Here is a 23,551-nt window from a genome sequence, read left to right on the forward strand (position 1 = left end):
GACAGCCCAGATAGCCCATTACAGCTTGCTTTACTGCACCGGGAGAGCATTTCACGCAGAAACCCTCCTTGACTACTGCCACTGTTTGCAGGACACGGTTTTGAATCGTGCTGCTGACTGACAGAAGTAGGTGGGAAAAGAGATTTCAAAACAAGGCATCTGACTTTCAAAAAATCTTGTCTGCATTAAAATTTTGCTTCCTTTTTCTTCTTCCCTTCCTAAATGGGAAAGAAGGGCCAGTCCTAGTTTTGAGTATCTGCAGTGATGAAAGGGATATCATTGTGGGTGTGTAATAGCTTATCTTAAAGAGATAACACAGATGGCTTGGTCCTGGATGTATGTGCAACTCTATTTTTAGACTATTTAATTAGAAACAGGCGTTCTCCATATAGAGTTCCTTCAGCTACTCACTGTAGCTTTCTGAAAGAATTACAACAGAGTATCTTTATGTGAGTAATGATAATGTGATTTATATCATTAATTTGTTTCCCAGAATTGCTTTCAGTTTAAGATGAACATTAGAAAAGATTTGTGGTTTGGTAGACAGATCCACGTGCTGTATCAGCACTTTTTTTTTTTTCTTTGAATACTTCTTTTCCATGGAAACTGTTATAAATTAAATAGACAAAAGTGCAGATCAGGCTGTGGGAAGAACAACAGCATTAAAGTGGTAGAGGAGAAGAGTAATTAATAGCTTGTCACATAAATATTGATCAAAAGCACAAAAGTTAAATACTGTTGTATTTCATGGTTAAATAGGACCTATTGTTCTTCAGCTCATTTCAAAGTGTTCCTCCGCTTTATTTTAATTTTATATGAAGTAAAAAAAAGAAGTATGAAGTACTGCGTAGTTGTAACCAGGGGAATGGTATTGCCTTACAATATATAGTAAAATAAATAATGTAGTGGTTATAAAAATGCCAAAGCATTAACATTATTTGTGTATAGATAATTGCCTCACAATGATAGTCCCATTCTCCAATCCTTTGATTGTAAGTACTCCTGCTTAACAATTAGTCCCTGAGAAACCATGCTAGTCATTTAGTGCAGCTTACTCTTTCTTTCCCATCTTGAAGATAAAACTGTCCCTTTATTTACCCCCGGAGTCACTGCAATATCTGTTGGAATATCTCATTTAGAATCTGTCAGGAATTATTATTAAGCTAATGACTTTCTCGTTGAGGGCCATCTATGCAGCACATTGTGCAGAGCAGAAGCAAAAAAGCTGAAACTAGTCACACTAATTGCACAAACACACAGCAGCAATAAAATTACATTTACCAAGAAGAAAAAAAATAAAAGAGTTACTTAGCTGCAACCTGGTTTTACTTTAATACATTAGGGTGCACTTTTTCAAGGACATCTAATGGTTTAGGTACTTCCTAAGATTGACAATTCAAATTAATGATAGGGAAAATCCAATTTTAAAATCAGACATGTAATCAAATTATATTTAAAGAATTCGGGTTTCCCTAAGTATAAACGTAGTGTTTTGTTTCTGGAAAGAATCTATCATTTACCGGGCAGATCAATTTTCTCCCCTACCTCCCCACCCCAAGTCAAAGCTGTAAGAGACCAAGACCCGGATCTCATTGGGGCAGTATTATTTCAGAAATGCTATTGCTTCTTTCTGGTTTAAAAAGATGCATATGCTCATGCAAACACTTTATGTAGCGAAGCACATTTAAAAAATAAAATATATATACTTAAGAGATGTTACTAGGGAAATGCACGTGTGCTTTTGCAACTGTACGATGCTGTTCATCTCGGTGGTGGTAGTTAACATTTCTCCTGGCATCTTCTGTTGAATTCAGAAGACGTAGATCATTTTCAGTTGGAGTATTCTAGTGGTGCCCAGTTAAACTCTTTTATTAACTGGAAGTAATATTCAGTTGCTAATCCTGAACACACGCTGCTAAAATTAGTGGCTACTATTTTGAGTATCCAGTTGTTAGTCAGGACTACTGATGAGTAACTGTCTTTGTGGGCGTGTGGCAGCAGAATCAGGACCCTGAAGTGTTGTGCAATGTTGCTCTGTGCTTTCAAACAATAGCTGCCCATATTCAGCGCAGATGTGATTTCCGTCTTCGCCGAAATTTTGTGTGCATTATAGAATGTGTTGATAGGTCATTATACATTATAGCTCCGGTTCTCCTTCCACTTTTCTTTTTCATTTGTTCATCACTTTGCATTCTGTGTCAACTCTTTTTTTTCCCAGTGCTTGGTTTACACCCAAGAGGGTTGGGTTCTATTTTTCTTAAATTTTTCTAAGGTTTGAACAAAATTATTTCATTTTCATATTATTCAAGTGCAGGAAAAAAGACTCATTTCCCTGCATGTTTCCAGCTGAATATTTTTCTTCAAACTTGGCTTGAGATTTGCAAATCAAGCCAAGTTTGATGGAAGTTGGGTAAGTGATGTTTTAGTACACAGAACACTTTAGGGAAGATTTTTAGAGGACCATCTGTTTGGCTTCAGCTTTTATCCTCACACCCTGTTAGGGACACACACTGGTTAACGTGTGCCAGATCCCTGCATCACAGGAGCTGTAGGTCAGGTAACGCTGGTTGCGTTAGACCGGAGCCTGGAGCACATGCCTTCTCTTGGAGAGACAAGCGCTAGGCAGGAAACGTTTCGCACGGGCATTAAGGGTTCCTTGGCTCCATTTCTATGCTTAAAAGGTCGTAACTGTGGGGAAACACTGCCTGCCAGGGACCATCCGGGGCAGACCTGCAATAGCTGTAATGCTGGGGGGGGTCCCAGCGTGGCATTGCCTTGAGCCGCATTCATTCTCCTGGAGTGACACGCTCATTAATGAAGTTGGCTTTGTATCCAGGGTTTAGTCCAGATCTTAAAATGCATTAAGGTTCTGGGAAATTGAAAACATTTTGTGCATATATGATATGATCAATTATGCAAGTAAACATAGAGTCCTCAGGTTGTGGCATCTGTCACTCAGGTGTGGGGTTTTTCTCTAGTCTTGGCTGTGCAGGATCTATAACACCATTGCTGGCACCTGCAAGGACCCAAAAATAATCATGAGACTGATCAAGCGCTTTGAACGATTTAATCCTCTGAGGTTTCTAAAAGCATATGAGCAAGTTAGGTGCAACTGTCCTTACTGGATGATGCTTTGCGTCTTTTGATGCTTGTGCACATACTTTTGTAATTCTGATCTCTGTATCAGAATTACAAAATTTGTAATTCTGATCTCTGTATTATTTGAGTGCAATATTAAACTGCTCCGTACGTAGGTGTGTGCTCCAGTCAGGCTACGACTGCCATTCGTAAAGACAAATTTGAATGCTGCTGAACCTGGGCAGGTATTGAAGGACCTGTAGCCAAGCAGCATGGAGCTGAGCATGGTTTCTGAAGAACCACATGAGAAGCTGGAAAGCCTTGAAATGCTTTGATTGCTTTGAGTTTGCAAGTTCCCAGTGCAGGTTTCTTTCAAATGATGCAGAGAATTTGCTTTTTAACATTAAATTTGGGTGATGTATAGAGGACAATGAATAAATTTTGCTGTGTAACCTCTGAAAAATAATTAACTATGAGAAAGTAGATGCACACAATATACCTGTCAATGGATTAGACCCTTAGTACACTTGAATCACAGTGACTCTCACCTGACTCTTTTAAAGTATTGCTACTGACCTCAATATATAAAAAGTATATTGCAAAAGCAACCTTTTCCCCACCTTGCAGAGAGTTAGACCTCTCGTTCGGTGGTGGATGCTGGATGGCTTTCCACACACCAGGAGATTCAGATGTGTTGCTGTTGGGGTTAGAGACAAGTGAAGGAAAATAAAGATGTCCATGGTGGGCAGAGAAGACGGGAAGACCTGCAGAGGGTTCCCTGGTGAAGAACAGCTATGACTCCAACATCGATGACTTTTAAATCCGAATAAATCAGAAATTCGTTTCCCCTTGGGGGAGAGGGGGACTGATTCAGAGAACATTAAAATCGTTTCACCTACTTTAAGCTTTCAAGGCCAGATACTGAGCTAGTGTGAATCAGTTTCCTTCCTTTGGCTGGGCTGGTATAAATCAAGTTTGCAAATCGAAATCTTAAAGACATGTTTTCAAAAAAGGAGAAAAGAAAGATGAGAAGACAGTTCCTTTTCTTGTAGCAACACTTTTTTTTTTTTCTTTCTTGGTGTTATGTTATACTTTGAATATAAACTGTAGCAATGAAATGCAAAGATAAAGATGAAGGCCAGCTATAAATATGTACTTAGACCATATTTCTTCTGGTTTTTAAGTGTACGCTTGTCACAGCTCAAAAGATTCTGCATGTAAAGTGGCAGAAGATTACCATTTTTTACTGCTTAGCATGCATTGCATCTCACTGAGCTTGCAAAGAAGTAGCTTTTGCATTTCTGCCTGCCTCATTCCTGAAGTATTGTGTTATGGATTGTGTTCATAAACATCAGAATCTTGATTGTATGTCATTCTGGACACTGATTACTTGAATTTCAATGTGAAATTCTCCACTATCTGTGAAAGTATCATGGGCTCTGATAGTTGTTAGGTATCTTCATGGTTCTCCAGATTTATCAAATGTATCGGATATTCACCTTTTTGCATTTTTTTCATGCCTTCACTGTAAGGCTCTAATTCAACACCTACTAGAACAAGGGATTTTTGCCATTGAAACAAAAAAATCATTGGAAGGCACAAGAAATAACTTCAAATTTGTTAAAAAAATCCGAGGAATAATGCTGGAGATTCAAGAACATATTTGAAGCTGCCAAGCAGGGATGAGCCTTACCCCTTTGATCCAATCTTTATGCTCCTGCATTGCTGCATTTCTTTTGCAAACTGGCAGAACAGGCACAATCTGTCGTAGCCCAGTCTATCATCCGGAGCGATGGTGTGCACACCAGTTTCAGTATTATTATAAAGTTATCGGTGCACCCATTGGAAAGAGCCCAGTTTAACAAGATCTCTGTGCCGGTTCACGTTTCCACTCTTTGCTGCACCTCTTGGTGTTCTTGCGTGACTCTAATATTGGGTTTGATGCATGGAGCACAGCTGAGAGGCCTGCTATGTCAGATAATTAATTTAGTGCTCAGGGTTTTCAAGAGCAAACCCATTCAAGTTTATTTCATAACTGGCATAGCCTTCGTGCAAGTGATAATTGTTTATATTCCCTTCAACAGAGCCTCCCGCTGTTCTTTTTCATTTGAAATAATTACCAAAGTTAAGACTTCCAGACAATTGTATTAAGGGGAATCATACAGCGCTGCTTAAACAAGTCTTTGAAGACAGAGAGGACAGCTTTCATAGCTCTTTTACATAGTTGTTTTACATATCTTAAGAGAGAGAGGCATAAACAGAATTTATAGTCCTCTCCATATTTTTATGACTCATGAGTATCAAATATAAGAGGCAGAGCTGTGCATGCTGCTAAGGCTGTGTCATCAGCTGGGAATGTCGCTTGGCACAGCCAACCTCAGCGGTGTGAGAAACTGCACTAATCCTCGATAAAATTCTCTGGGAGATCTGCTCCTTGAGCCTTTAATTAGTAACCTGGTAGTCATTAATTTAATAGCCTAGTAAACAATCCGTTATTTCTTTTGCTTTTTGTTATACCTATCCCCCTGCCTTGTAGGGCCACTGCGAGGGCTAATTAGTTCAAATATGCCCTATTATTTAATAACTCTTCTGCATTTATTTCATTCAGAAATAGCATAATTTCTGCATGGAAGCTATTAGAAAGGGAGCGTGTCACCTCCTTTGGTACCCGGTTGAATTTCTGTGACTGTGCTCGTAGGGCTGGATCGCCTCCCTGGGTGAGCAAAAGCAGCTTGCAGCATCCCTCTCACCTTACCTCGTGCAGGAGCAGGTCCTCACGGAGGAAAACACGTTCCCTTCTTCTCATCTAGCCCCACACCCGTGGTTCACCAATCGATCAACCTGACAATTTCATTTAGGAAATTTTTTTAGACATGTCGGTAGGTGTATCCTGGTTCTAGGGACTTGCTGGATCCTACGCAGCAGCTACAGGCTTGAGGAATTCCTGGAGTTGGGACCACCAATAAAACCTTTGCGTTGGTGATTGAGTAGGGGAAATTCTTTTCTCTGTCTGCACTGAATCAGTGCCCTAGTTTCAGCTAGATATACTAGCATTCATTTCCTGCCTGAAACACTTGGGCATACTGGGAAGTGTTAAGCAATTGGGATTCATCCCAGAAAACGGCCCATTTCATTTCGAGCTTAAGTGATACAGTGTGTCAAGTTTGTAAAGTTTTGTGCGATCGTTTATGCACAATATAAATAGCAGATATTATTGAGAGAGATTGCTATTTCAATAAACAGAAAATGCAGAGTTTGATATTAACCATCCGCCAGACACACCCCCCCCTCCCCTTAGCATCTTGGAGCCCTCAATGGGGTGAAAGTCCCTTTCACGAGCTTGTATCACGCTGAGCTGTTGGGAGGAATTTTGTCATACTTGGCCAGTAAAGATCACCAGTGATATAATAGTCTTGGGCGAGCTCTGTCTCCCCGTACCACCCGGCCTCCCTCTGCCAGCAATTGTGTACGCTGGGGCTCTGCAGAAGTGCTTTGTGGTGTTTGCTGTCCGTGACCCACCAGCTATGAGGTAGTGTCTCAGATCTGAGCTTGAGGAATCCGTTCGTGTGCTCCTCTGTAAGGTGATGGGACTGGAGAGATGTTCTTTAGAGTGAGTGTTCAGACTGGTATTTCAAAAAAAAAAAAAAAAAAAAACCGAAAAAAACAAACAACAAAACCCAAACAAACAGATCATACTTTCCATAATAAAATGGAGAAAAATATTTAGATCTTAATGATGCAGTTAATGCTAGCAAGCCTTTAACGCGGTATTAAAATCTAAAACTAAGTTCTTGCAATTATGCGGCATTATGCTGGGTTTGTAAAGTGCTTGTACTGAGGCATTTTCATATTGAATTAATTTAGCTTATACTTGGCTATTTCACGTCTCTTGCAACAGATCTTGCGAGCGTAAGGTATGAATTTCAGCGTTGGATTAAAATAATACTTTGCTTTCCAGCTATGAACATGTGATCGGTTTTTTTACAGGCAAAAGGAGAATCTCCCTTGTTCTTAATTCTTACTGTGATTGCCTTGAGTCAAACCGACCGCAGGGCAGTTCCTACAGCAGGCTCTCTCCCACCACATGCTCTGGGTACGTGGAGGAGCCGTGGGAGGGCTTGCAGGTAACAGCAGCAGAACTTGGGGCCTTTCCAAGGACCAAAGTCCTCTGAGCAGGGGAAGACCACGGCAACTAAAAGCTGCTGACATACGCTGTGATGAAGACCCTTATCTCGGGAAGCCATAGTAAATTGCATTGTACTTGGTGTATATTTTAGGGATGAAGAGGGAAATTTAGCTGGTCGATGCACCGGGTCCTATCGTTAATGAGCCTGATGCCTTTGTTGTTGAATTATAATTATATTTCAATATGATTTACTCAAACCCCAGTTGATTTACCTCTTCTATAGGAATATTTCTCATTTCTCAGAATTGTAATGAGAAATCATACAGGTTATATGCAGTTTAAAGCTTGATAAGAAAAAAATAATTAGGATTGATAATAAGCCTTTTTAAAACACGGTAGTAATATCTTGACAATAAAAGGATTTCAAAGTGTGGCTATTTTTCTAGAAATAAAATGACTGCCAAAAAATCTGCCGATTGTTTTTGAAAAGCTTCTGTAGATGAGGTATCTGTATTGTTTTGATATCATAGCAGAAAGTTTGTGTTCAATTTCTATCTTGAGGAAATTGCGTGTCCCTTTTGTGCGCTGTCTTTCCTCAAGGACACGGTTTTAAAGTATAATTGAGCTTTCGAAGCTTAATTTAACAAAACGATTGCAATTTATGGCATTGCAGACACGGTGGAGTGATGGAGCTTAGTGAGACTGGAGACGAAATGCATTTGGTGATAATTTGCGCGATGCATTTCCATTTGTATGATGTGTGCGTGGTGGGGGTGCTGCCAGCGTCCGCAGGCGTTTTACTGGGCTTGATCTCCTCTCTGTCCCACAGGGATGTGCTTGTGATATTTCTGGTCAGCGTAATGATAAATCTGCTAGTGATACTGGTTGCACCGAAGTATGCGTTTGCTCACGCTGAGACAGTATTTAGACACTCGTGGTCACTTTGACGGGGCCGCTGAATCCGAGGAGGGGTCTTGTCGCCTCTCGTTGCTCCCCAACGAACCAGCATGCGTTAAGCACCGTTTACACCTTCAGCTCTGCCTTCGGCATTGCCTGTTCATCCCCTGCCCCGAGTCCCAGGATGCTAATACGTTGTTTCCTCTGAAGTCTGAATCACTCTCAGGAAATGAAGTGCTCTTGGGTCCTGCCCTCATTCCTTTGCCCTTACTGTGTCTCCTGCCCTACGATCAACTTTATTTTGCTTCTGCTGAATGAACTTGTTCCCCCTTCCTCTTCTGGCCATCATCTCCCTCCACCAGGAGCTACTGGGCGGTTTCTGGGCAGAGTTTATCTCCTTGTTTGCTCCTTCTCTCTCCACCGACCACGTCCTTTGAGGAGCGCTTTGGCAGTCCTGTGCAAAAACGGTCTTTTCGGGGTGAACCTGCCAAACCCTTCCCAGTCAGTCATCGCTGTCTGGAGTCTTTTGCCTCCTTCTGAGGTGGCAGCGTTTTACATTGTGTGTTTAAAGTGAAGCCTATAGATAATTTTAACGTTCGGGAGAATTGTATTTGTTACCTGAGGCCACTTAAACGGGCACAGGAGCACACATTTTTACTCAAAGCTGCTGCCTAGCTAGGGGAGGATCAGATCTTCATTGAGATGCCTAATTTTTGCACGCTGGTGGATGCTCTTTTCCGGCACACTTCATTTCTGTGAGTGTTGGAGATAGCAGGCTGCTTCGGGCAGCAATCTTGGATGAAATCCTACAGTGGTGTCTCTCTGATGACATTATTTACTTTAGTTTCACCCATTCCATCATCTTTCCCTAGATGTTTTCACATTAAGTACATCTTGTACCGAAAAAGAAACGCTGCTGAAGGAGGTCTGCTTCAACTCCTGGCAAGTGACGATGAGGCAAAAGCTCTTAGATGTGTTAATCTAAACAGCCATAGTATCCCTGCCCCAAAAAGGACCGTTTCCTTGGCAGATACTGAATCTGCCTTTTTCAAAGGAGAGGGGAGTTTCTGGAAATGAATCTGTTGTAGGAAAAGCCAATAAGAGGAACTGTGTAATTTTGTCCTCAGAGCAACTTCTAGCATATTACTGCTTTAATATTGCACGCGCCCTTCTGCCTACGCTGACATGGTTCAGGGTGCGTTTTCAGCAACTGAAGAAAAAGTGGGATCCCTAAATCAAGTATCTCCAACAGAAACTGCCTTTCTCTTGGTTTCAACAGACAGAAACATTGTTTAAACCAGACTTTTTTTGGCATTTACTGGCATTACTAAGAAAGAGTTGGCAAGGAAAGCTGGCAGAAGGAGATGAGTTGGATAAGCTTTAAAGATTTTTTTTTTCTATAAAATGAATATCCAGAAGCTGTGTAAATGTATTTTTTCAGTTTTAAAAGTGTATAGAAAGACAATATATACACATTTTTGACTGAAATAGCATCTAAGCTGGCTGTGCCCTCCAAATTCTTTTCCCTCAATTAAAAAGATGGGGGGGGGGGGGGGAGAAAAAAGAAAAACAAAACAACACCTCAGGAAATCCCTAGAATGTTTATTCGGGAACAGACCAGCCTGTTACAGTCATTAGCTTGCAAAGGTATTTTTGTTATAGTCAGAGGGCAAAGTGAATTTTAACCTTTTATTGCCAAGAGATGTCATGTTTGTTAGTGAAGTAGCTATTGAGATACGTTGAGGCACGTGAATTACTGTGAATAAGTGAGTGGCGTATGGAAAAAACCAAAACCAAACCCCAAAAGTACACCCTGCAGAGAGAAATGAAAATCAATTTTAGTGCCCGTAATTAAACATAAAGTACTATATTTCATACTTTATTGAGTTTCTATTTATTACGTTAGCATTTCTGGTTGTAAAAGGCTTCAGTTGCAACAAAAAGACATTTCAAAATATTGACCTCCTTTTTTCATTGCAAGTGCTGGTGCAGAATTGCTTACTGCCACGGTATGTTGATTATAAAGGAAAAAAGGGAACAGGGCTGGACTGGTTTAAACTGTGATCTGTGGGAGCCCTCAGACCAACGTGGTTGTTTCCCAGGATCCCCCCAGGAGGGAGAGAGGGAAGGAAACCGCTGCTCTGTGGAGACCAAGCACCAAGAGCCTGGGAACACGGCAAGGCGCAGAGGGCAAATTTAAGATATGGATAGAAACAGTTGGTTTGCGGTTGGGTTTTTTTTAAGACGGAAACCTAAATTGTTTGCTTTGTCCAGTCAAACTTTTCGCCTTTTATTGTCTTTCCCTTTTCCATCTGTAAAATGGGAATAAAGTTTAATCCCAGCCATGGGACATCAATTTGACTTTGGTAATGGCCTTTTCAGATTGAAAGTATTATTTGTATTCATAATCTTGGTGTACAACTTTTTGGGAGCAAGGATTTGCTGTTCTGGGGGAAAGAGGGATGTCTTGCATGTGTGGATAAATCATGCATGTGTTGTCAGAACAAGGGAACAAATATTTTCAAGATTTTAGTTCTCAAAGAATTAAAGAGGAGGAGTGTTTGCAATACTGCGTACAAGGATTTTCACTGTTAAAATCTTGGAGGCGATTTCAGAGCAGCTTGTAAGTACTATGAAGAACATTACTTGAGAATTTTATAGTCTGTGATGAGCCATATAAATCAGTCCAAATTTAGCATGATCACCTCTCTTTGAGGGAGATTAACATTGACGTGAAAACACTTTATTTTAAGGAACATTTTGAGAAATAATGTTTTAGTGTATTATGTATTTTTCTTCCACGTGTACATTTTTACTGCTCTCAAATATGCAATTTAATCATCAAGCATCAATTTATTTTAAAAATTGAATTTATTAGTTTTAACACACACTTCCATACATCTTTTATTAACTAATTTAAAAAGAAATTTCTATTTGTAGAATTGAAATCAACTCTAATTTCATCTTTCACCTTCACAGAATCAGTATTTAGCAATTTCTCCAAACCTGTGTGTTTGAGATGATGAGAATGACAGCTGGATTTGGGCCATTTCTTTAAAAGAGATTCCTGAGGCCTCCCCACCCCATTGCTGAATTTTCCAGCGGGTATATCTCTATCAATATCGATATAGATGATATAGTATCTATATCGATATCTATATCATCTATATCTATACATACATACAGATACTCTGTTTCCAGCCTCATCTCAGGATTCAGCTCTTAAATCACGATTTGAAATTTTTTTGCAACGATACGTGAGGGAAAAATGGCTGAATAAGGTTACGGCACGATTGCGTGTTGAAATCAAATCATAAAATCAAGTAGTTGAGAGGGAAGATGCATACCATTGAGTGAAATTCCTGTCAACGCTTCTGCTTTGCTAGGACAAGTTATTAGGAAGGAATTACATTTAGAAGCAGAGAGCTTATCAGTGTGTCCTTGTAACATACTTGCCAATGTCGTGAACTTCGTATATGTAGATAGAGTTGTTCTAATTTTAGGACTAGGCAGCGGAAAAAAGAAAGCATAGCGTAAAAGAAATAAAACCAGCGTTCAGTCGTTGAAAGTGTGGACGTTGTCTGTGTCATCATTAAAGAGCTTAAAAATTGCAACAGGACCAGCTGCTACAGACGTTTTGGCCGGTGTATATGAAGATCAGTGTCCTGTGGGTGCGGGGGCTCCCCCAGTACTGGGTGGTAGAGCTGAACAAATATTTCCTATAACTGTAATAATTTTTGACAGGTAACAAAGGGAGACAGAATTATGTATTTTTTTTTGCACAGAAATATCACAAAGTTCTTCACAGCCTTCCTTACTAAACAGTTTAGATGAAGGGTCCAGTCTCTGCTTGACATTGTTAATGGCAATATGTTGGTTTGTTTTTCCAGCAAGATCTTTATCAGTGAAAGGCGAAACAATCTATCACTGGTAAAGCACAAAGCTGTGTCTCACCAAGGCATGTTACTTCAGCTGAATGTGAATTCTTACATTAGCCATCACAATCAAGCCAAATGGTTTGGAAATAGCATGGTATGCTTTGTTTTTTCAGCAGCCACTGTGCCATTTCACATTTTTACATTCTATATTTTTATATTACATGCGTATATTTCCTTGTCATAGCAGTGAGAGTTTCAAAAGTTCCTCAAGAACAATAGTGAAATTACTTTCATGATCTGTGCTTTTGGTGTGCTGTCTGGCACCTGACAGCGTACTGCAAGCTGGTGAGAAATTTATTCAGCGTAAAATAAAGTTGTATGGCAATTTATTGCTGTCTTTACCTGTCCCCCAAAATCATTCCTCTGCATCTCCCAGAATGTGCCAATCTGCTTCTTCAATTTTAGGGAGCTGTATCTTGTCTGTTGATGCAATGTCACCGTCACAGCCTTGATATATGGAAAGGAAATAACTTGTCCCATGTATTTAGCCTAAGGTAAAGTTTCTTTGTGCACGGTATGCTTACCTGTGAATTTTGATTTGCAAACTAAAATTTGATTGAATTGTTGTGGGGGGCTGTCGATATACCTTCTTTATCAAAGGTATCATGCAATCTAGGTTTCTTTAAAAACAGAATCTCTACATAAAAGTGAGTGACTGTTGTCTGAGGGAACCGCGCGGCAGCCCTGGGCTGAGGCAGTTCAGATGCGGGCGCTCAGGAGTCCCTCAGAGGATGAGTACGCATGTGGCATCTTTGCTCTTCCTAATTCTTTCTCTAGCTGTAACCAATTTATTCAGTCCTCAAATGTCACTTTCTTGTGCATCTCAATGAGTTGTCCATCCGAGTTCCTCGCTGGACCTTTTCAGTCTTCCGGTGAGCAAGACTTCTCATTTAAGCTTTGTGACATGGCTTCAAAACGCTCCTTCCCTCATCATCTCAGGAAATCAGCACAGTAGGGGGAACCCCTGCAGAGCCCTTCTCTATTTAGATGTTGATGAGCCTGGACGACAATTTCCCAAAAGACTATCTATAGTTTTAAACGTGCCAGGAGACTCTGGCTTGCTCCTGTGCTTCAAAGTCCTTCTCTAAACATACTGCGTTGGCTGACGCTTTGCGATACGGCATAGCAGTATCTGGCAAACGCTTGCTATTTATAGAGACGCTAATGAACCTTTCCAGAAGCCTTCCTCTTTGCATTCTGCTAACGTGAATGTTCGTCTCTAAACGGAGATGGTGGCACACCTCTGTCTCGCAGGCGCTCGGTGGCAGCAGTGGAAGAGGCTCTTATGAAAATGGAAGGTAGTTTTAGAAAGCGGTAGTGAACAGCCTGAGGAAATCCTTTCTTTGAGGAATTTTGAGGGTTCAAGAACAAGATGTATAAGCCATTCTGTTGAGACAGGTTATGGAAAAATACGGTGTCCGTGTGAACTGTTGACTGTGTCTTGTAGCAGCGCTTTCCGTACTGCCTCTTTCCAAAGTGTACGCTATAAAATATTGTAAACAAACCTTGCGTGGGGAGATGAATATTTTGAAAGATGGGTGAAGTCTCTTTTGAATATGTTTCTGGATTTTATGGAAAACTTGTTACACAGAAATAATCGGGCTTCACCAGAGGCCCTTCGATGGTTTTTCTGGGAGTATAACGCCATAAACAATGTTGGGTGGCGGCAGCGGACTCGTATCTGTGTCATCTGTTACTCTGAGAAGCATCACAGCTTCAAAAGATTTTCAGGAAGGGGGAAGGGAGGAGAGGATTTAACTGCAGTGCATCATAAATAGACCGAATCCTGAGATGACAATTTCAACTGCTTACAATAAGCATGAAGTAATTCAAAACACATTCTGGGACGTTGGGGTTGTAAAGTCCTGGTAGATCACATGGGCTGTGGTGCAGAGCTGTCTTATTTTTAATTGGCAGTGAACAGAGACATGGTGATGGGGTTGGGGTTGAGTTGTTGGTTGGTTTGTTTTGGGTTTTTTTGAAGGATCATCTGAATGAAAACATAGTCAGTTCAGAGCTGGTTGTGAGTCTTTTTTTTTTTTTTTTTCCTTTCAGTATCTTTTCTGCAGTTTTGTGTCAGTAGCTGTGAAGGAAGTCGATGGGATGCAGAGCATGGCGTGTTTGGGGCAGATAATGCTGTGGTTGGCCTATTGTTAGAAATTTTCAGGTGTTCAACAGATTTTTTCACTCAGTGCTCCTCAGTAATATATCTCTTTTGTGGTTACCAGCTCTTCCTAATGCTAAGCTGGAAAATATGATTTTTCTGTTTTCATTTTATCTTTTTTTTTTTTTTTTTTTCTACAAAGGATAGTGGGTTTGTAGTTCTAGGTCCAAAAGGAAGGCTCCTCTGTGTCTAAAAGTGAGGATTTTCCCTCTGAAGACAATGAATCTCCAAAGCTGATGGAAATTCAACAGCATATGGCACACAATTCATCTAGTACAAATACCTAAATACTGTGTGTATCATAGCCCATCCTTGGGAAACTGTTGTATTTAAATTTCCTTTGGGGTTTAGTCCTGGGGGAAAAAGATTTCTCTGAAACGGAAATAAGAAATAGAGAATTTGAGACGATCACCAACATTTAAATCAGTGTATTGTCAGAGCTTTACTGCGTTTGCTCAGGCAAAACCGCATAAAATAGACTTGTCTCAGACAATCTTCATTATTCTCTTACCTGTGCTAATTCACTGGCTTCTGGTATTGAGGACGGCAGGCAAAATAGGGCAGGACATGTACAGATAATGGGGTGACAAGAAGAAGGGGAAACATTGTAAATACATGCTTGAGTGATATATTAACATAAAGGCAACTGAAAGCTGCCCAGAAAGGCAGATAGACGGTCTTCTCCCATGATGGGATGCTCTGGTAGCCTGGGTTTTCCACAGGCAGATCTTGGAAAAACATCCAGTTACAGAAAGAACAATTAACATAGAGTTTGCAGCGTGTAACTCCACTTGCTCCTCATCTTTTAGCTGCACGAGCAACTGCTGCTTTCTTCCAGAATTTCAAAGCTACTGTCAAGTCTGTTTTCCCACAGTCCCCATGGGTATTTGACTCCAGCATCCACTGAAAAATACTCTTGCTCATTCTGTTTTGCCGTATTGGTCTATGAGACCGAGATTGGGTAATTGAAACATTTTACGAGCCTTCTGCGGAATTTTCATTTTCCTGTTTTCTAACCCTGTGCAGTCAGTTCGGCAAAGAAACAGGAATATTTCTGTTCGTTTACACCGTGTGGTAGAGCAGCTGAAGGTGACAGCGGACTTTTCTTTAGACTTTTATCACATGTTGCGAATGCCTTTGAGATGTTTCTTCTTTTTGTTATCTCAAAATACTGTGCTATATTGATTTTAGCTTTTTCTCTCAGGGGCTGAAAATTTCAGCACTAACCCTGAAGCCAACTGAAATAATTGATTATCTGTTTTACCTCCTCTTCAGTTATTTGCCTCATGCCCTTCAATGGAGAAAGGGTGTGCTATTTCTAGATGATTTAGTGTAAAGCAGATCTTTGCTGAGCTTTAATATCAATTTATATAACCTCCATACAGGGGTTATTTTTTTAGACCCACAAGTTTATCTAATATGTCATGAGAGAGCTTGTTCTAGAAATATCGTTTTATAGGTTTTTGTTTTTGTTTTTGTTGTTTTTTACTGAACATATGAGTAATAATAAAGGAAACAGATTTTCTATAAGCTCAGTTAGCAACTGAAAATACTTAAGCAAATTACCTACAGGAGGAATTAGGTGCATATTGGCCTTCTATAATCAAGTGAAATATCTTTTAAAATGTATTTTATAATTAATAGACACATTTTGTTTGAGGTTTTTTTGTATATATTAATGGCAAATGGCATTTTCATCTGTGCTTTGTTTTTGCCTTTGTGGCAAGAAATATGCAGGTCATTAATACTTTAAATCTCTGGGTATCATTCAGAATAAAACATATGGTTTTGTTCTAGGGAGTGCTTTCTTAGATAAGTTTTCTGAGCTTTCCACACTACTTTGTGTCATTTATTTTCTACAAGAATGTAAATGTATAGATGGGCTATCTGTAAGTAAAGTCTCTTTCTAATTTAGCAGAAAAATGTGAGATGCTGCCCACAGGTTTGCAATATCATTTACTTTACTAGGAAATCTTCAGATCCTTCTTTCTCTTAGGGCACATTCCAGGATATAAAAATGATTCATGTGTCTTGGAAGTACAGTTTTGGAAAGTTTGTCAAGTTATCTTGAGTAGCCCAAGACTGGGGTGAAATCTCCCATTAGTTTAAAAAATATTAATATTTTATCTGTCTTTGTATAACTCATTTGTCATCTTCAAAGGATCATCAGAGACAAATTACAGTTTGAAAGAGTGGAAATTAGATACCGAGTCCTCGCTTCTGGTTTGCATTCCAGTATTTGTGATGCAAAAGGGAACTTGAATCCAGAAGCACATCTGTGATTGCAATAACAAATTAGCGAAGAAGATTTAATCTGAGCCACATAATATGAAAAGATGTTTAGAGAGAACGAAGTCAGAGCTCAGAGATCTTGGCACAGACCTGGTGCAGTGGAGCAGGGTGATTGGAGGGGAGCAGGAGGGATCTGAAAGTGAAGAACAGCATGTGAATTAAGCCAAATAATTAAGTGATTTAAGCATTAATCTAGCCAACCCTCCGAGTTCATTCAGAGAAGCAAAACGTATATCACTGCTTCTCTGGAGGTTGTTGCATTGTCAAGGATTCAGTTTAGCCAGGACATTTAGACCTACCCTTTAGTTGCATTTTAAAAATTCTTAAATTTCTCATTGTCTGAAACTGATTGTATCTGTTTGCCTTTCAGTAAGTTTCCTTTAGTTGCAATTACTCTGGCTTCAAAATCTTGAAATCAAATGAATTAATGAAAATGGAAAATCAGAACTCTTTCCTAATTAAGAACTGAGCTTTTCAAGGAATATGAAAGGATCTAATTTAGAGAAAGATGTTTGGAGAGCATGAAATGTGGCTTGAAGGAGATACATGTGCATTTAATATAACTTACTGAGCCCAGCCAGATTTGTATTGACGGGAGACAAAAAGCATCTGAAATCCTCTTTCAGTGACAGAATAATTTATGGGCTTTCTTGAAGCTTTCTGAGTTGACTTTCAGTTCAGTGAAATGGGTGGCCATCTCAGTTTGCTTCTCGGTGGACACAGTTACTACTGTATTTTGCGTTCTTTCTTTCTGTGTTAGTCAGCTGAACCATGGAAACATTGGGAGGAGGCTGACTGTGGTTGTTATTTTTGCTCTTCAACGGCTTTGTATCCCATCTGTGCGTATGTGGAGAAACCTCCATCCTGGGACTGTCGCAGGAGGCTCTGAGGATGCAGGTGACACTGAAGGGACGTAAGAAGTGAGCAGGTGGCTCAGATAATGTCTATAATGGGCACCATTCAGAATTCCTCTTGTCCCTGAAACACAGTTCTCTTGCTCTGCTGCTCCCCCAGCATACACAAATACATTGTGCATGCAGTCCCCGTGCGTAATACGTAAGGCTCGTCTGCTCACGCCCTCCTTGGCATGCCAGGCAGCTCCCACTGTGGAGAACCTTGTCAGATACAATCTGGAAAACGTGTCGCTTCTTATCAGTGGGAACTTAGAAGAAATTATCATCATAATTCTTAACCCCCACAGTGCACAGCACGTTGTGGGTTCCCCACAAATGTAGGCTGCAATAATTATGCGCATGGAAGGAGAGAAGAGATGGTTCTAAAGAGGGTCAGGTTTGCTGCTCAGCTCCAGCTCTGTTAAAACACAGTGGGTATGTGGGTGGTAGAATGTAGAGCTATTAGGTGGGAATACTCACAGAAAGTATGGCAGGACAAAAGGAGCAACGTGCATAAAATACAATGACAGTGGGTAGCTAGTTGATGTAGTCTTTGACGCAGTCCATGCTTGACCTTGATTTTTTGAGTACATTGTAACCAAATTTCTAGTAAAAGGAGGTCACGGTCCCCAGTGTCCTCATAAAGAGGAGGAATTTTACTTTTAAAGCTATGTGTAGTTTTAAGCCCAAATGGGATCTACTAAATCTACATGGCATAGTCCTCAAAGAAGTTCACGTACATTTTAAATTGGCAAATATCAACAGCTGTTCATTCCCATTATAATTACCCAAATTGCAAAGGACCGTCTGCAACGAGTTCTGTTCAATAACTAAGACTACCCAGACCCATTGCAATTGCTTCCTAGCTGCCAGCTCTGTTAAGTTTTGTTTTGTAACACTTTACTACAAAACAGATATGTTTGTTTTCTTTGCACAGCCTTCCACGGAGCATTGTTTAAGCAGCACATAATGTATTCCAACAATGAGGTATTTTTTGCTCCCATCTGTTTGATAGCAAAATGAACAGTTGTGATTCGTACGTACAGTGTAAATACTGTATAATGACTATGGGTTTACTTTGAGCAAATTCCAGGTTGTTTTATTCCTCTGCCAGGTTTTAGTCCATTTTTGAGTCAGGGGAAAAATTCTGATGTTGGGCTTGAACTTTTCAGGCATTAAATATCCTTCTTACAGAGTGGCCCATCATGGTCCAGAGGTGATAGTCAAAGGCTGCCATGAGCAGACCTGACAGCACGGCGGGTACCAGAGGATGAGCTGCCATGTGCTTCTCGGACCTCCAAGGCTGTGTAGTATCAGTCGTCTTTTCTGAATCTAAGGCCATGCAGAGACTTACGGAGCTGTGGGTATTTCTATTTTGACCTTTTGAGGCAACACAGTAAGGAAAACCCATGTAGGGGAGGATTTATTTTTTTAACCAGACTCTTCAACAAGTCTTTTTTTACTATTAAAAAAACCCTTTATCATTGCAGGTCTTCTGAAAAGCTAAAATCTGCACTGGTGCATTCAACCTCCTGCCTGACCTCTTTGGCGAGGTTGCAGTGTGGTGGAGGAGAGGCAGGGCACGGTCTTTCCAGCCAGTTTAGGGAATGGGTTGTGATAGCAACCAACACAACCCTCCATCAGACTCAGTTAAAAAGCACTGCTGCTCTTGACCTGCTTCCACGCCGAGGGCCCACCGGTTGTACTGGTGGTCTGGGTAGCAAGTCCTGTGCTCCATGGGGTCGGGTCAGTACCCAAATGACAAAATTTGGTGCCCTTAGATAGCCTTGTGGAGATAGCCTTCAAAGAGATGGCAGGCAGCACCCTGAGAGGGGATCTGTTTGGGATACATCGCAATAAATGAGGGCTGGCTAAAAGCATACGTACTTTTTTATTATTTTTATTAGTTGTTCTTAATACAAAATTGAGTTCACAGTTTGGTGCACTCGTTTCCATTCGGTCAAAACCATATGTTGTTGCATTTTCCTTTCTTCCTTCCTTTGCGATTCGTGAATCTAGCGAATCACCCACTCCCAGATGCGGAGCAGACTCCTTGCAGGTCATCAGGCAGGCAGAGAAGTGTAATAAATACACACCGAATGTTGGTTTATGTTGGTTTGCATCCATCCTGCTGCAAAGATACAGGAAGGGCTTCAATACCTCGCACTGGCTGGTTTGTGTTACAGCACGCATCCTTCTCCCAAACCACATCCTGAAACAGAGGATAGCGGAGCTCGCTCCCGATCGGCTTTTTCAAAGCGTTGGCAACACCAGTCCCCTTTTTCATAATTCACTAATGTTTGTTCTCTGAACTTGTTTTTAGGAATCTTTGAAAGATTTTTGTTTCAAAGTTTGTCCTGAAAAGGGAGTATTGATTTTGACCTATTTCTAGCCGATGTAGTTCAGCAGATAATTGGATAACTGCTTTAAAAAACAAGGCTGCCCTATTTGTTCTGCTTGGATTTAATTAAAAAGAAAGAAAGAACACATTTGACTTTTTTTTAAATGCATAAAGTTGTGAATTTCCTGTTAATGCCTGCTTAGCTGGCCAGATGCACATAAATGTGTTTTAGTGCAACTTCAGTGCCTGATAATGAAAATATGGCATAAACGTTGAATTCAGCTTTCATGCCTGACTTTTTGCTGACACCAAATAAGTTCATAGCATAACAACTCAGCCTCAGAAGATGCAGAATTTTTTAAAACATCAAACTATTTATTTTGGATTTGCTCCTAAAATATTTGATCCATAATGTTATGACATTTTGAACATGTTTTAGCTAGGTTATTCTTTAATTTTAAAAAAATGTAAATCAGGAAGACCTCACAAAAAGGATGTAGCTAAATTGTAAGCATGCTTTCCCTTTCCCAGAGTAGTCATTAGCTTTGTATTTCTGCATGGAAACCAGGAAACTGTGTGCTAGAGCTGTGTAGTTTTATTGATTTTGGTCTGGCACAATTAACTTCTCAGTTTCCTCTTCCTTGAGCCTTTTTTGCTTGAATTTTTAACTCTGGACAGGGATATTGGGACACCAGCAGTGAGCAAGGAACTGTTAATCTAAAAGCCCTTTACGGAGGTTCGTAGCAGCTTCAGCAGATGTTGCCAAATAACCTGATGGCCAGAGGCTGGGACTGCCAGCGGGACAGAGGCAGTGCATCTAAACATTTATTTTTTTTAAATTTTAATTGAAAATCTTTTTAGCTTATGAAGAGAAGTCTGCTGAATTTGGGTCATTCCCAAGGTTGTCCTGTTTCTCCTATTTTATGCATGTCACGTGAGCTCCATGGTGGAGTTCTCTGTTCCTGTAAGGAAGCCAGGGAAGGGGCAGAAGAGCTGCTGCCTTTGCCTTGTCCCTGCCTTAGGACCTCCTGCGAGATGGTTTCTGCTGTGTCTTGTGGTGGGCAGCAGCGTAGGAAGCAGGAAAAGAAGAGAGTGGAAAAGCAGGGGTTTTTCTGCCTCCAAGCAGCAGATGGATATGCTATATGAGGAGATAAGAAAAAGGGGAAAAAAAAGAAAAGAAAAAAAATAATTAGAAATTATGCCTTCTAGATAGAAGAATCTTGCATCTGTCTGTATAGTCAGCAAGAACGAAAAGAGTATGGTCATTCTGTTTTCAAAGAATCACTTTAAAATAAAGTTGGGAACACACGTGGAAGTTCTTTGGTTCCCTACATTATTGAAGTGGCTCCGCCGATTTGTTAAGGGGCTGTGATTCTTTGCTATGCCATTAAAAAAAAAAGGAAAAAAAAAAAGACCAAAAAAAAAAAACCAACCCAAAAAACCAACAACCAACTGCAAAACACTCTGTTCTCTTTGTTGCGACTCATTATATGCAGCCACAGGGATACACGCTTGTCATTTGACAGTAAGGAAAGCACAGCTGAATTCACTGCCCTTAGGAACCTGCAAAACAATATGAATTAAATGTTTATACTTTTCATGTCCGCATGAAATATCACTCGGGTTTCGAGGTGTTTGCAAGAAACGTAGCCTCTTGTGTTTGCTTCTAAACTAAAGCCAAAAGAAAAGGAAGAAATGCTTATTGGTGTAAAAGCAATGCATTCAATTTATAGTATTCATTGCCGATTGTAATTATCTTAAATGTATATACTTTGTAGACAGGTTGCATTTGTTGGATTGAATTCCAGTTATCACGGTAAGATTCCCCAGGTAGCTTTATTTCTTATAGATTTTCCAGCTTTTCCCTCTTTGTGTGTTACAGATAGTAGAGGGGTAATACCAGCCTAAATACCTGGTAGCTACAAACATACCTTTTCGCTTGTGAAGGCACCAACACAGAACATCAGTGTGTGACAAATAAGGGGGGGTGGGGGGGAAAGGTATTTTCATATAGATAGCACAAAATGGCATAGAATTTATCCCTACTGGAAATAATGTACTCTTTCCTCAGTTACGTAATTTCTAACTCCTGATGTTAGCTCTTCAGATACAAGAAAAAACATCAAGATTTGTGTGGAACATAACCATCTGATATATCATAGAGCGGTTTGGGTTGGAAGGGACCTCACAGCCCATCCAGTCCCATCCCCTGCCATGGGCAGGGACACCCTCCACCAGCCCAGGTTGCCCAAAGCCCCATCCAGCCTGGCCTTGAACACTGCCAGGGAGCCAGGGGCAGCCACAGCTTCTCTGGGCAACCTGTGCCAGGGCCTCCCCACCCTCACAGGGAAGAATTTCTGCCTCACATCCCATCTCCATCTCCCCTCCTGCAGCTTCAGGCTATTCCCCTTGGCCTGTCACTCCCTGCCCTTGGCACCAGCCCCTCTCCAGCTTTCCTGGAGCCCCTGCAGGGACTGGAAGGGGCTCTAAGGTCTCCCCGGAGCCTTCTCTTCTCCAGGCTGAACCACCCCAACTCTCAGCCTGTCCTCCCAGGGGAAGTGCTCCAGCCCTCTGATCAGCTTCGTGGCGTCTCCCATTTCCAGATCTATATTTAAGAGAGAAAAAATTTATGACCCTCACTTTTTTGTGTTCTATTTTTTGTTTTCAGGAGCATAGAGGAAAAAGTAAATAGGGTCTTATCCTTAGACTAAATGTACTTTTTGCACCATTTAAGACTCTGGATTAAAAAACAGTCCCAAAATATCTCCTGGTAGAGTACTTTGACTATCACAACATCAAGTCTGATTTGACATGCGCTAATGCTGGGGGAAACCAGGTTACCAAAAGGCAACAGTCTTTGTTGTCTTTGAGAGTAGGTAATTTCTGCGTGGATGAGCTACGTATTTAGTTTCGTTCTAAACATATGCTGAAGTTTCAGATACGTATTCTGGGTTCTCCACATTATGGAGATGTCTTTTCACTATTCCTCTCACTGTTTTCATAAACAAACGCTGATTTGCTTCGGCATCCAATTGTCCTGTATAACACCATGTTAAGTTACCATCCACGACCACATAAATATCAGAGGATATCAGAACCAGGCTGGCTTTGTAGTAGCTGGTCAAAATAAATGACATTTGTCTCTTGCATCTCTATGTTCTTCATGTGTCCTGCAGGAAAATTGTGCTTTGTTGCTCTGGTCTGGTGTAGTGATGACAAGCTTGGTGCAAGGCTAGAGTGGCTTCCAGAATCTCTTCCGTGCTTGTCACTGATGATGTGATTTCTCTTACTTCAAACTAAAGTCCAGGCAACTAATTACTAAAAGTGACAGTCTACGACGTCTTGCTGCATTTTTATTTTTGGGCCGTGCCAAATGTCAGGAGCCTTGTTGCATACAACTAATTGCAATCCATAGTTCTCCTTAAAATTATTTGCTTCCTTACCACCTTGCCATTTTAACCAGTTATGACTAGGAGTGTCCCACCAGTGACCTGTGGGACAGTTCATGCAATCTGTGGCCTGACATGACAGGCACTTCATGGGTGTAGGTCAACTTGACTGCAGATGCAGTCGGCCCTGTTGCAAGGTTGGCTTTAGTGAAGTTAAGAGCAGGTCTGGAGGGACTGGAAACCACTTTGTTGGATTAAACAAACCTGCCTATTTCAGTCTACCATGTTAGGATATAATTTAAAACTTTGAAACCGGAGAAGCAAAATCATCCCTTTTGGTTCTATTTCTTGTGCTGATCTCTAATCTCAAATACTGGATTTGGACATCCAATACAGCTGAAAATGCATTTCTCTTTCCAAATGAATGAATGCT

At 40.6% G+C, this 23,551-nt stretch overlaps 1 protein-coding gene across 1 annotated transcript in view; it reads left to right on the forward strand.

Annotated features, from left to right (window-relative positions):
- The window catches only part of ADAM12 (ADAM metallopeptidase domain 12), a 182,687-nt gene that overhangs the window by 18,331 nt on the left and 140,805 nt on the right, over nt 1–23,551 (forward strand). The gene's annotated exons all lie outside the window — the stretch shown is intronic.

Source organism: Grus americana, chromosome 7 (assembly GCF_028858705.1).
Source record: "Grus americana isolate bGruAme1 chromosome 7, bGruAme1.mat, whole genome shotgun sequence".
NCBI classification, from domain to species: Eukaryota; Metazoa; Chordata; class Aves; order Gruiformes; family Gruidae; genus Grus; species Grus americana.